General features: G+C 42.7%; 1 long non-coding RNA gene across 2 annotated transcripts in view; it reads right to left on the reverse strand.

The window, feature by feature from the left end:
* Positions 1-582: 582 nt before the first annotated feature.
* Positions 583-15360, reverse strand: part of LOC121488890 — a 30789-nt gene continuing 16011 nt past the window's right edge. For both annotated transcript variants that reach the window (XR_005987206.1, XR_005987207.1), the window contains exons 4-5: positions 2160-2217; positions 583-1390 (exon numbers count right to left, since the gene is read on the reverse strand). This is a non-coding gene — a long non-coding RNA (uncharacterized LOC121488890). The remainder of the gene's footprint in view (positions 1391-2159; positions 2218-15360) is intronic.

Genomic DNA, 15360 nt, shown 5'->3' on the forward strand with positions numbered 1-15360 from the left:
CAGTGCCCATCACCCAGTCACCCCCACCCCCCACCCACCTCCCCTTCCACCACCCCTAGTTTGTTTCCCAGAGTTAGGAGTCTCTCATGTTCTGTCTCCCTTTCTGATATTTCCCACTCATTTTTTCTCCTTTCCCCTTTATTCCCTGTCACTATTTTTTATATTCCCCAAATGAATGAGACCATATATTTGTCCTTCTCCGATTGACTTATTTCACTCAGCATAATACCCTCCAGGTCCCTCCATGTCGAAGCAAATAGTGGGTATTTGTTGTTTCTAATTGCTGAGTAATATTCCATTGTATACATAAACCACATCTTCTTTATCATTCATCTTTCGATGGACACCGAGGCTCCTTTCACAGTGTGGCTATTGTGGACGTTGCTGCTATAAACATCGGGGTGCAGGTGTCCCGGCGTTTCACTGCATCTGTATCTTTGGGGTAAATCCCCAGCAGTGCGATTGCTGGGTCGTAGGGAAGGTCTATTTTTAACTCTTTGAGGAACCTCCCCAGAGTTTTCCAGAGTGGCTGCACCAGGTCACGTTCCCACCAACAGTGCAAGAGGGCTCCCCTTTCTCCACATCCTCTCCAACATTTGTTGTTTCCCGTCTTGTTACTTGTCCCCATTCTCACTGGTGTGAGGTGGGATCTCATTGTGGTTTTGATTTGCGAGATCATCCTGGATTAGCCGGGTATGCGATCACAAGGGTCCCGACCAGAGGAAGACAGAGGGAATCGGCTCCAGAGGGGGAAAGGCTCTGTGCTAATGGTAAAGACAGAGGAAGAAGCCCCAAAGTCAAGGGGTGCAGGCGGCCTCTAGAAGCTGGAAGAGGCAAGGATTCCTCCCCTGGAGCATCCGGAAGGAAGCAGACCTGTCCACGTCTCACATAGGCCAGCAAAACTGATTTTAGACTTCTGGTCCCTAGAACTACAAGAAACAAAGCTGTGTTGTTTTAAGAAACTACGTTTGTGTGGCTTACTAGAGCGGCAAGAGAAAATGAACCCATCCAGCTGGATGAGAACGTCCTGGCTCGCTGTGGGAAGGTTGCGCCGCCCAGAGGAGCGCTGGTGGCTGCCCTCCGGGGGGTGTGACAAGTCAGGTGCGCAGTTCAGTCACCCCACGCTGCTGGCAGCCACCCAGAGTTCTCCTCCGAGCATTGCCCCCTGACACAGCTTCACATGGAAGGTGGAAGGCGCGGAGTTTCCCTGTGCGGAGATAAGAACATCCGTGGCCTCCCGTGGAGTTGGTAATTTGTCCCTCTTGCAAGAAGGAGATAGTGATGGATCTGTGACACCACGCCTTCCCTGTGCGGCTTCAGTGGTGGTTTTTCTTGGCAGGATCACAGTTTAGCCGTCGGGCAAAATGCAAGTTTAGCAAGTTAGGTCTGCCTGGAACGGGATACACTTGCTTACAAAGCATTTCAACATTTCCAGGGTGTATTTGCTCCCACATGCTCTGGAATACTTTTTGATGTCATTATCACTCCTGCAGAGCAGGCACTGGTGCTTCATCATGGAGCAGCCCCCAAATCACATAATCACATCTGAGGCCTAGGAAGTCTATTTCAGCTGCAACCATCAAAACACCACGTGGGTCATAATGAACTTCATTTTTTTTTAAGATTTTATTTATTTTTTCATGAGAGACAGAGAGAGAGAGAGGCAGAGACACAGGCGGAGGGAGAAGCAGACTCCATGCAGGGAGCCCCACGTGGGACTCGATCCCAGGTCTCTAGGATCACTCCCTGGGCCAAAGGCAAGCGCTAAACCGGTGAGCCACCCAGGGATTCCCCAGAACGAACTTCTTACAGATCAAGGCAGCTAAAGGAAGCGTCTCTGGCTCAGCTGTTATTTTGTTCATGGAGGATAGGGATTTGGGTAACATTTACTTAAGGACGTCTTTAACTCAAGAGCCTGAGACCTGATTTCTGAAGCACTGGAGTGATCTTCTTGTCAAACAGATCTGCTGGAGTCTCATGTGACATTTTTAGTCCCTCGAGGGCAATGAACAGAGAACATTACAGAGCCAGGCTGCCTGGGTTTGAATTCCAGCTCCACCATTTACTAGCTGTGTGACTGTAAATACTTAAACATCTCTGCCTCAGTTTCCACTTCTGTGAAAAAAGGGTGGGAAAAAAAAAAAAAAAACACTACCTACCTCACAGGGCTGTGGTGACCATGAGACAGGTGAGTATGTGTCAATGTCCCAACAGCTCCTGGAAAAGACATGCAATAAAGGTGGCTATTACTGTATTCTTGATGATGAGCAAAGCAGTTGCATAAAAGGTCATTCCCTGAATGACCAAGTTTCAAAATTGATAGTTTCTATAATCTTTATATTACGATCAAAAAGGCTAGCTATTGTAACAGACGATAGCCAAATTTTGTTGATTTAACACAGCTGAACCTTACTTCCTGCTCTGGGCAAATCTGAAGCATGTATCCTTGCTCCGCAGGCAGCTCTCCAAGGGGCACCCTCCGGGACCGAGCTTCCTTCCATTGAGTGACCCCGCATCCTCCACACGGGGCTCTAAGGTTGAGCTGGGCCTTGTCTCCACTGCACCAGTCAAAGGGGGCCATGGAAAGAGTGGCAGGGGAAGTTCCATGGGGCCAGGCCTACAGGTGGGACCTCTCAAGTGACCACAGTCCTTTGACCAGAACTCAGCCTATATACCCTCCTGCAAGGGGAGCTGGCAAGTTAAGAGCTAGCACTTCCTACCACCCTTCATCAGATTTATAGGACAGGATTACATTGTCTTCAAAAAGTCCCAGCCCCTCCCCCACTACATCTGAATTTGGTTTTGGTTTCTAGTTGAGTTTTAGTTTCTCCCTACCCATGGCCCACTCAAAGCTCAGTATATGCCAGGGATTTCTGGGTACAGGATATACTCTGGGTAAGGAGAAGCCCCTATATATTTCAAATTACAAACATGGACGCTTTCTCAAGGGTCTAGGATTTTATAAATGACAAGGTAGGTTTTCTCTCTTGCAAGAACATATTTTCAGTTTAATCTATCACCTTTTGATATTACCAGATTCAAGGATTTGTTAAAGTATATCATCAAATGAATAGCTGGCTTCTATTTTATGCCAAAGAAAAAGATGCTCAGAATCTAAAATGTGAAACATGCAAGAAATTGACATCCAGTGAGCAGGCTACAAAGTAGCTGGTGTAAAACATCTACTTCTTAAATTACAACAAAAGTTCTTAATTATCACCAACACTATCAAAGAGACTAAAAAACTGGTGAAACCAGCAAAAACACAACTTTTTCTTGACTTCATAAACCATTAGATTTATTGTATCTTTACAAATGCTTAAATTTTTTAAAATGCTACCTTCTGGTTTCTAACAGGGAGCAATAGGGATATACAGATTTGGTCTTGGTTTCCGCAGAAAGCTTCACTGTGAATGGGTAACACCTTTCAGAGTGGTGATGCCCAAAGATATTACTACAAAAGATGGTCTGTTTGATGAAGGTCTAAAAATGGATATATTCACACCATGAGTACTAAAATGTGAATGAAGAAATAAAATAGCAAAATAATTTTTTAAAAGTTGAAATATGGGTAGAATATAAAATAAGGCAGGAAACAATAGGAAAAACTATATCATATACTAAAATTTGGCTCCTACTGGCTAGAAATTACCAATGAAGGTTACAGAGTATTTATGAAATTTGTAGAACAGTCCTAAAACTGTGTGAATAAAGTCAGTCAAACTAAAATCTAACAGAAAAGTTTCCGTATAAAACCCTGAAATCGGGGTTCCTAGTCATAAAATATGCTTTATCAGATCCCAAGTATATTTATTCATAATGAGGCTATACTGATCTAGGATTGTTAGCTTTCTGGAAATGGAATCTTACTTCAATACTGCTGGACAGACCTGACAAAACTGAAAACTAGTTAGTTAAATCTTTCCAGAACACTGTTGGCTATTAAAGTCATTCAGTACGAATGACAAATTTACTAAATCAGCAACTGTGGTAAATCCAATGAATTCATCATTAGGCAAGTTTTATTTCCACCAAATCAAATTTTGGCAAATCAGCTTTCAATGCATTTACCAAAAATCCACCAACATCCACTCCATCCTTTCACAAAGGAAAGATACCTGGTCACCGTGGGGCACTTGGCAAAAGACCAATCATGTTTTATATGAACCGACCATAATTTACAAACAATTTGTTCCTCTTGCAGCCTTGAGCTCTCCTGCATTAGTTATTATAAATGCCTCCTTCAAAGGAATGGGGGCTGTGGCTGAATCTGCAGAAATGTGAACATGACACTACTGCCAATGAGGCCCAAAATGAACCCATGTGTCACTCTTATTAGAAGACACATGTAGCCTCGAATACTACCTGCCTTTATTAGCTTCCTAGGACTGGTGTAATGAATTACCATAACCTGGGTAAGACAATAGAAATGTATTCTTTCACAGTTCTAGAGGCTAGAAGTCCAAGGTCAAGCTGCCAGCCAGCAGGGCTGGGCTCTAATCTATCCCACGCCTTTCTCTTGGCTTCTAATCCTGCTGGCAGTCGTTGGCCTTCCTTGGCTCGAGGCTGCATAACTCTAATCTCTGTGTTAGATGATGTCCTCTCTGTGTCCTTATATCATCTTCTTTATATATGCATATGTATATGTATGTATATATTTATTTCAGAGAGAGAGAGAGAGAGAGCACATGAGCAGGGGGAAGGGCAGAAGGAGAGGGAGAAAGAGTCTGCAAGCAGACTCCCCACTGAGCCGGGAGCCAGACAAAGGACTCAATCTTAGAACCCTGAGATCATGACCTGAACCAAAATCAAGAGTTGGTCACTTAACTGACTGAGCCCCCTAGGTGTTCCCATCATCTTATAAGACAACAGTCATATTGGGTTAAGGGCTCCATCTTAACTAATCACATCTGCAATGATCCTATTTCCAAATAACATTAGGAATGAAGGGTTAGGACTTCAACAAATCTTTTTGGAGGACACAATTCAACCTCTAACACCACTTTTGCCCTCACTTCCCAAACACTGATGCCAATGACCATTGTTGCAAGCAATCTCTCTCACGCCCTTTATCAGAACAATTCCAATTTGGTGTCATTTTAGTCTTTTTTAGTAAAATTGGCATAATGATCACTTAAATGAAACATAATGGTCATGTTTCTTAAGGCTTATTGAGCAAATAAATTCACAAAAAAAAATCTAAAGTACCAATTTGAAGATCAGAAAATTTCTCACCAACTGTTGAAGGTTAAAAAGTAAGAGTCTGGGGCACCTGGGTGACAGAGTCAGTCAAGCATCTGATTTTGGTTTCTGCTTAGGTTGTGATCTCAGGGTGGTGAGACTGAGGTCTGCATCAGGCTCTGAGCTCATCATGGAGTCTGCTTGGGATTCTCTCCCCCTTCCTTTTGCTCTGCTATTCCCCCCACTCACATGCTCTCTTTCTCTAAAATTAATGAATTAATTAATTAACTAAATTTATTGTTTATTTTTTAAAAGATTTTTATTTACTTGCTCATGAGAAAGAAAGAGAGGCAAAGACACAGGCAGAGGGACAAGCAGGCTCCCCGCAGGGAGCCCAATGTGAGACTCGATCCTAGAACTCCAGGATTAAGCCCTGAGCCAAAGGCAGATGCTCAACCACTGAGCCACCCAGGAGTCGCTAATTAAAAAAAATAAAACAAAATTAAAAAGTACAACTAGGGCAGAGGGTATGTATGAGAGCACTGACTTCTGGAGAAAAGTCCAGGACATGAGGGTGAAAGCCAGGGTGTTCCATTAGACCTTAGATGCGCCCTGCAGGTGCCATACCACTGACAGGAAGGACACCATTTATAATTTAGTTCTTTTTTTAAAATTTTTATTTATTTATGATAGTCACACACAGAGAGAGAGAGAGAGAGGCAGAGACACAGGCAGAGGGAGAAGCAGGCTCCATGCCCCAGGAGCCTGACGTGGGATTCGATCCTCGGTCTCCAGGATCACGCCCCAGGCCAAAGGCAGGCACTAAACCGCTGCACCACCCAGGGATTCCTATAATTTAGTTCTTAGTGGAAAATGTCCCTCCTCCTTTTCTTCCTGGTAGTTAAGTGTCTGAAGAAAGAACTTGAAACAAAGACTAGAAAAGCAAATAGCACAAGAGTTAACACTGGCAAACAAAAGGCCTATCAGCTGAGAAGAAGCCAGTAAGAAGGACAAAGCCAGGCCAGAAATTGTGCACAATCCTAGTGGCAGGTTAGTCTTCTGATCCACCACAAAAGCTGGGGCCTGGCCAGAGTGTTTCAGAATCTATTTTCACAGGACAAGCTAGGTCTCAAGAGGATACAGAATGAAGAAAAATTCAAGATATGCCATGAGAGAAGAGAGTTTTCTCTCAAAAGAAAGATTGGAGGAAAGAAATCTAAGTGGCAAAGGAAGGAAGAGGGAGAAAACTAGATCAATGATATGAAACAGCCATTTTCGGTCCCTGTATTTGTAACAGAAAAAGAAGGAACAGCTACTAAGGAGTTTGAGGTCAAGATAATCCAAGCAAATATCTACTGAGCACTAGCAAGATACCAAGAACTGTGTTAGAAACTCAGGATATGAATAGAAGCAGGTGTAGTATCTGGAGCTTATCAGACTTACAAGTGGTGATACTATAATTACTATATTGGAGGTATGATGAAAGGAAGTGGGAGAAGTATGCTACGTATCTCCTTGGTGCCTCTCAGAAGGCATGTCTGAGCAGTTTTTATGGAATAAAAAGCATCTGCTAAAGGGAAAGAGAAGGGAGGGGTGTTCTCAGTAGATGGCAATCAGGTCAGTGTTGCTGGAACATAGACTATGAGATTGAGAGCAGCTCAGCAGGGCAGGGCCTCTGTGAAGGCCTTGGGCACCATGGGAGGGATTTTAGGCTTTATCCTGGAGCCAGTTGGGAGCCACTGGTAAATTCTGGTGAGAAAAACATTACCTGATTTATGGGACAGAAAGATCTTTCTGGGAAAACCTCCAAATTCATTCTCCAAGGGCAGTATTACTCTCATACCAAAACCAGACAAAGACACCACAAAAACAGAAAACTATAGGTTAACATTGCTGATGAACACAGATGCAAAAATCCTCAACAAATTATTAACAAACCAAATCTAGCAATACATTAAAAGAATCATTCACTTGGCACCTGGGTGACTCAGTCAGTTAAGTGTCCAACTCTTTTAAGATTTATTTATTCATGAGACACAGACAGAGAGAGAGAGAGAGACAGAGAGAGGCAGAGACACAGGCAGAGGGAGAAGCAGGCTCCACACAAGGAGCCTGATGCGGGGCTCAACCCTGGGTCTCCAGGATCATGCCCAGGGCTAAAGGTGGTGCTAAACCGGTGAGCCACCTGGGCTGCCTTAAGTGTCCAACTCTTGATTTTGGCTCAGGCCATGATCTCAGGGTCATGAATCAAGCTCTGTGTCAGGCTTCACACCGGACATGGAGCCTGCTTAAGATTCTCTCTCTCCCTGTCCCTTTGCCCCTCACCTCCTCCCAACTTGTTCTCTCTCTCTCTCTCTCTCTCAAAAATAAAAAATAAACTTTTTTAAAGGATCATTCACCATGAATCAAGAGGGATTTATTCCAAGGACACAAGGATGGTTCAATATTTGCAAACTGGTCAATATGATATATCACATTAGCAAGTAAAAATTATATGATCATCTCAATAGATTCAGAAAAAGCATTTGATGAAATACAACATCAATTCATGGTAAACTGTCAACAATGTAGATTTAGAGGAAACATACCTCAACATAACAAAAAGGCCATATATGAAAAACCCATTAACATCATAATGGTGAAAAGGCTTTTCCTCTAAAATCAGGAACAAGACAAGGATGTCCACTATCACCACTTTTATTCAACACAGTATAGAAGTCCTAGCCATAATAATTAGACAAAAAATGGAAATAAAAGGCATCCAATTGGTAAGGAAAAAATAAAACTGTCTCTATTTGCTGAGGACATGATATTATATATAAAAAATCCTAAAGGCTCCATAAAAAAACTATTAGGACTGATAAATGAACTCAGTAGAGTTGCAGGATACAAAATTAATGCCTAGAAATTGGTAGCATTTCTATACACTAATAATGAAGTAGCATAAAGAGAAACTAGGAAAATAACACCACTTACAATTGGACCAAAAATTTAAAAATACCCAGAAGTTTAAAGAGGATATGAAAGATCTACGCTCTGAAAATTATAAGACATTGATGAAATAAACTGAGGATGATACAAATAAAAAGATATACAATATTCATGGATTGGAAGAATTCATATTGTAAAAATGTCCAAAATACTCAAAGCAATCTATAGATTCAATGCAGTTCCCATAAAAATACTGATACCAATAGCATTTTTCACAGAACTGGAAAAATAATACTAAAATTTGTATGGAACCACAAAAGACCCTAAAGAGCCACAACTGTATGGTGATAGGTGGTGACTACATTCATCATGGTCATGTGTAGAATTGCCAATTCACTATGATGTTCTTGAGAGAGTAGAACAAAGCCGGAGGAATCACAATCCCAAATTTCAAGACAAACAACAACAATGTATAATCAAAACAATATGATACTGAGGTAAAAGCAGACATATAGCTCAAGGGATCAGGATAGAGAGCCCAGAAATAAACCTATGCATATATGTCAATTAATCTATGATAAAGGAGGCAAGAACATAAAATGGGAAAAACACAGTCTGTTCAGTAAATGGTGCTGGAAAAACTGAACAGCTACATGCAAAAGAATGACCACTTTCTCACACCACACACAAAAATAAACTCAAAATGGATTAGCAACCTAAACGTGAGACATGAAACCAAAAATTACTAAAAGAAAACATAGGCAGTATAATCTCTTGAACACTGCCTTAGCAACAGATTTATGGGTAGGTCTCCTTATGCAAGGGAAACAAAAACAAAAATAAACTACTAGGACTATACCAAAATAAAAAGCTTTTGCATAGCAAAGAAAACTATCTGGAAAACTAAAAGGCAACTCACTGAATGGGAGAAGATATTTACAAATAACAGATCTGATAAGAGGTTAATATTCAAAATATGTAAAGAACTCATACAACCCAACACCAAAGAAATACAACAATCCAATTTAAAACTGAGCAGAGAACCCAAATAGGCATTTTTGCAAAGAAGAAATAGAGAGGAACAACAGATACATGAAAAGATACTCAACATTACTAATCATCAGAGAAATGCAAATCAAAACCACGTGAGCTATCACTTTACTTTATTCAGAATGGCTAGTATCAAAAAGAGAAGAAACCAGTATTTGTGAGGATGTAGAGAGAAAGGAGCCCTCATGCACTGTTGGTGGTATATATATGCGCGCACGCTTGCGCAGACACACAATGGAATATCAGTCATACAAAAAATGAAATCTTGCCATTTGCAACAACATGGATGAGCCTGGAGGGTATTACGCTAAGTGAAATAAGACAGAGAGAGAGAGATAAGTATCATGTTTTGGAACATGGCGGAATCTGAAAAACAAAAATAAATTGACTTTTGTTTTTCTAAGATTTTATTTATTTATTTATGAGAGACACACAGAGAGAGGTAGAAACAGGCTCCCTATAGGGAGCCTGATGCAGGACTCAATCCCAGGACCCTGGGATCATGACCTGAGCCAAATAAAGGTAGATGCTCAACCACTGAGCCATAGGCACCCCAAAAATAAACAGACTCAAAATCAGAGAATAAACTGGCGGTTGCCAGAGGGGAAGTAGGTAGGAGGATGGGTGAAATAGGTGAAGGGGATTAAGAGGTACAAACTTCCAGTTATAAAATCACAGAAATAAATAAATAAATAAAATAAAATCACAGAGACAAGAAGTGAGCATAGGGAATATAGTTAATAATACTGTAATAACATTGTATGGTGACTACACTTACCATGGTGAGCACCGAGTTATGTATAGAATTGTCAAATCACTATGTTGTACACTTGAAACTAGTGACCCATTTTATGTCAATTATTTCAAGAATAATTTTTAAGAATTTGTCTTTAAGATTTATTTATTCATTAGATAGAGAGAGAGGCAGAGACACAGGCAGAGGGAGAAGCAGGCTCCATGCAGGGAGCCCAACGTGGGACTCGATCCTGGGACTCCAGGATCACGCCCTGGGCTGAAGGCGGTGCTAAACCAGTGAGCCACCCGGGCTGCCCAAGGATAATTTTTTCTAAAAAGCTCTTTCTAGATCCTTTTTAGAGGGAGAGACAATAGAAGCAGAAATGCTTAAAGTAAGGCCATTGCATCTGAAACAAGGTTTTGGCAGTGGGATGCCAGGGGTGGGGTGGCGAGGGGTGGTTAAAGGGCAGGGGTGAATATATTTAAGAAAAATCATGTATAGTGCTTGGGAAGTGGGGAAAGGAAGCTCTTCAACGATATTCTTAATTGTTTGGACAGCTGCATGTGTTTACAATTCCCTGGCACATGAAGCAGAGGACAGGAATACTGGAATGCATCCACGCATGTTGAGAAAGATGATGGCTCCAGTCCTGAAATGCTCTGTGTAACTAATCTAAGGGACATCTAGGTGGAGATACACATCTGGGGGTCAGGAGAAAAGTCTCTAGAGAAAGAAAAAGAGATTTTTAGCTTAATGAACCTGTGGGTACATTTGAAAACATGATTGTGAGTGAAATCACTCAAGTAGAGTAGGAAGAGTAAGAGAAAAAAATACACATAGCAGGGGACAGAATCCAGGGAACTGGATATTTAAAGGACTCGTAGAGGGCAGCCTGGGTGGCTCAGTGGTTTAGCACTACCTTCTGCCCAGGGTGTGATCCTGGAGCCCCGGAATTGAGTCCCACATCAGGCTCCCTGCATGGGGCCTGCTTCTCCCTCTGCCTGTGTCTCTTCCTCTTGGTCTCTCATGAATAAATAAAATCTTCAAAAAAATAAAAAAATAAAGGACTCGCAGAGATTTAAAAAAAAAAAAATCCAGATTGAGAAGAGTTCAGAAATAACAGGAAGACCAGGAAAGCAGTGTCATAAAAACCAAGTGAGGAAGAAGCTTTGAGAAGGACGGTGTCACCTACACCAAATGCCAATAGAAGTCAAATGTCCATTGGATTTGAGCACAAAGATGCATGAGACAATTTTACTGGGGCAGTGAACACGGAAGCTGGATTTCAGTGGGCGGAGTTTACAAGTGAAAAGGAAAAAGAGACCATGAGTGGAGCCCATTCTTGCTAGATGCTTGGCTAAAAACTGGAAAAAAAGGAGAGCTAGAAAGAAAATCAGAGGTAAGAGAGTTTTTACTGTTGTTTGTTTCAGGATGTGGACATTTTGAATAGGTTTATGTGTTAAGGGGAAGGAGCTAGGGAATGGAGAAAGCTGGATCATGTGGGAAAAGAAGGGGTGTCCCCATGGAGCAAGTTCTTAGAGGTAGGAAGTTAATGGGATTCAGAAAACAGGGGCCAGGTGAGAGGCAGGTGAGGAGAAATGAGCCCCTGAGAGAAGGGGCTCCTTATTGCGGGGGTGGGGGGGGGGCGGGGAGTTGGGGAAGAGGTAAGAAGGAATATAACCCAGGTGGGTGTGTGGGGAGACAGTGGGGGGCAAAGAGCTCTCCTTAGCAGTAACCACTCTCTTTGTGAAGACATTAAGACATCCCCAGAGAAGAGGGTGTAAGATCATGCAGGGGCAAAGGTGAGCGAGTCTGGAATGATAACTGAGGAGACCAGGACATGTGTGTGAGCATTGCTAAGCAGCCCTGAGGGTGCATTTAGGGCTGGATGTTTTCAAAGTGGGGGGTGGACACCCATTCATGCTGCTTTGTGAGGATCAGCGTAACTCAGGAGCCCAATTTCATGGAAGAAAGAGGTAAAGCAGAGTTGACTCTGTACTTGTGGGTCTGCCAAAGGAAAGGGGAGAGGGAGCTGGGAGAGCGGGGCGGGGGGGGGGGGGGGGAGTAGTGTGGAAAGCAAGTGGGGGTGAGCAGGGCCTCCTGGCGCCTGAAGAATGTAGAGGAGACCACAACAGTGATCAGAACAGGATGGGTAGCAGGGCTTTTCTTCCCGGCATTTGCCTCAGTTAACAATGAGGTCCTTATTTGATTATTGTTCTCCTCCAGTTGGAACAGGTTCTGAGCAAGAAGGGACCGTGTCTCTGGCCCACGACCACATCTCAGTGCCTTGCATGGCCCCTAGGGCATAGCAGGTGCTAATGAAATCTTTGTGGGATATGTAATGACAGAGCCAGAAGCTCTGGGAGAGACTGGATTATGGTTAGAAAGGCATTTGGACTCTCTCCCAGGTGAATATTCCCCAGGGATAACTGGACCCAAGGCAGAGTGGCCAAAGTAGAGTAGGGACCGAGAACCAGAGGTGAAGAGGTGAACACAACATACGCGGGAGCCTCTGGGCCTCAGTTATGGAATTGCAGAGCTTAGAGGTGGTCCCCTCAGGGCGCCGTGGCATGGCAGTCATGAGACAGGAGAGAATGAGCAACTCAACAGGAGGTGGTCTCTGCAGACAAGAGCAAAAGTGTGATTTGTGGTGGACAAGGACAGAATGGAAAATGTTGGTGGGAAAGTCATCAGAGCCACGGTGACCTACCTGGGAGGCATAGAGCAGAAGAGAGAAGAGAGAACAAAGGGGTGGAGGAGGTTGGAGCGGAGGGGGATGACCGGCCAAAATGAACTCAGCTCACATTTCTGACCAGAGCTCTGTCCAGAGAGGATTTGAGTGCTGAGACTGATGGGGGAGGCTGTACCAGCTGCTTGCATCTGGCTCCGGTGCTGGCTGGAGGGAGTGTTTGCTCAAACCAGGAGCAAGCCACGGGAGCGGCCACCCAGGCCAAAGTGATCACCGTGAAGGGAAATATTCTGTTCGTGGGCACATCTCAATTTTAGGGAGAAATTCACTGAAAATCAGTTATGGCACAATTGCTTCATCTTTTCAAAATTCCTCTGCAAATACTTTTCCTTCCACATGAGTGTTCTGCATCAGATCCACCTTTGCTATTAGCACATAATCAAGTTTATGGTCCAACTGGTCAATCTCTGCAAACATCTGGGTAAAAAGGTGGGCATCATAGCATTATTTGCGATAAGCCTGTGACCAGTTAGTTGTAAGCATTTTATTCTCAGGATTATTTTTTTATTCTAATTGCAAGTTATTTTCATTACTTCTAGATTGATGCTAAGGATTTTTTTTTTTAACCAAAGAACCAGCTTTTGGATTCAGCACCACCTTTTCCCATTTACCAATTGATGAATTTCTGCTTTTTATCTGTGTTTCATTTCTTACTTCTGCTTTTCTTTGGCTTCTTTTCTTATTCTCTATTGTTCAGTTTTTTGAGTTGAATATTTAGTTCTTCCTATTTTTGATTAAGTAGTTAGACTATAAGTTTTCTCATGAGCTCTGCTTTATCTATATTCTATAGGTTTCATTATTGTTGGTTCCTAGAAATTTTACAATTTTGATTTCCATGCCTTCTTTTTATACCAAGAACATTTAATAAAGTGCTTTTAAAATTCTTCAGTGGAAAATTCCAAACATACCCAGAAGTAGAGAGAATAGTATAATGAATTCCTATATACTCACCACCCAGCTTCAACAGCAATCAGTATGTGACCATCTTAACCCAATCCCAGACATCTTATCATTTCCTCTTTAAGTATTTCAATATGTAAATAGATTTTTTAATCTCCTACTGGAAGAGACATTTTGTTTCTGGCTTTATTAATGTCTGATTTTATTATGTGATGATCATTGAATGTTTTCTGTACTGTTTATACTCTTGGAAAATCTGTAATTGACAAATATTACCCAGGCACTTAGGAAGAAGGTCCATTTTCTGTTCCCAAAATATGAATTCGATCTCCCTCGATCAGCTCTTCCTCACTCAATGTCACAGACTAGAAGTAGGAAATGTAGACTTCTCTTTATATTGCTTATAATTCCCACTTTACGAATGGAGGTGCTGTAGGACTCAGTTTGTGAATCCCCCTTGCTATTTTATCTCCTCATGATTATACCTATTAGTATTACACAGTGCCTGTCGGGAAGGGGGAGGACCTGAATCCCATCCTGTTGGATACTAAAACTAAGCTCTCTAGTTTCTTTCGTCTTTGCTTGTTACACCATAGCCTATCTTCGGTTTTCAGATTTGATCACAAGGTTCTCCCAAACACCTTACAGCTTATCCTATTAGGCCTAAGCAGTCCTATCAGTCAAGGTTCTTGGTTGCAAGCAATAGAATCCACTGGAATGTTTAAACAGAAGATAAACTTGTTGGGACGCCTGGGTGGTTCAGTGGTTGAGCGTCTGTCTTTGACTCAGGTTGCAATCCCGGGGTCCTGGGATCGAGTCCGCATGGGGCTCCCCGCAGGGAGCCTGCTTCTCCCTCTGCCTGTGTCTCTGCCTCTCTGTCTCCCATGAATAAACAAATAAAATATTTATTAAAAAAAAATTTATCGGGATCCCTGGGTGGTGCAGTGGTTTGGCGCCTGCCTTTGGCACAGGGCACAATCCTGGAGACCCAGGATCGAATCCCACATCGGGCTCCCGGTGCATGGAGCCTGCTTCTCCCTCTGCCTGTGTCTCTGCCTCTCTCTCTCTCTCTCTCTCTGTGTGTGTGACTATCATAAATAATAAAAAAAAAATTTTGTCAAAGGATAGAAGGTAGCTTACAGTGTTTCCAGGAGCAGCAGAGAATTGGGGGGGGGGGGGTCTGCAGCCGGGAACCACAGCCACTCACCCCACAGGCCTTCTCTCACACCTTGCAGCCACTAAGGGAGGGTGCAGGTCCCACCACGACAGTGAGCACTGGAGGACCCGATCAGGGCCTCTGACACTGCTATTCTGAACGCTGCGTGTCCATCTACCACCACAAGCCACCCTTTCCACCCTTTCCAGAAAGACACTCCAGTCAGCTTTCTTTTCTTAGATTGCCTTCTTCCAAATAAAAGTCTGACTGGCAGATTCTAGGTCAGTTTTTGTGCCCGGACTTCAAGGGAAACTGGGACACCGAATTCTGGTTTCTACCTCCAGGCGAAGAAGTCCTAATGCAGAGATTCCCCCCACATAGGAAAGGCCATATTTGCCACAAATATGGTAAGTGCCTTTTGCAGCAGGGTCACAGAAGAAACGTACAGATAGACATTCACTCCTAATTAAAATAGCTCAAGAATCTAGAATCAAGTATTCCCCTGACACCATGTTGGATGTAGTTGCTTTTTGAATGCATGCAAGATGTTTTCTAAAATGTTCCTATCTTTATAAAAAAATAATGTGATCATAAGTTTGGCCTTTCCCTTCTTGCTCCTTGTTTCTGTATCTGAAGCTCTACACTAGGCTTACGTCT

Source organism: Vulpes lagopus, chromosome 4 (assembly GCF_018345385.1).
Source record: "Vulpes lagopus strain Blue_001 chromosome 4, ASM1834538v1, whole genome shotgun sequence".
NCBI classification, from domain to species: domain Eukaryota; kingdom Metazoa; phylum Chordata; class Mammalia; order Carnivora; family Canidae; genus Vulpes; species Vulpes lagopus.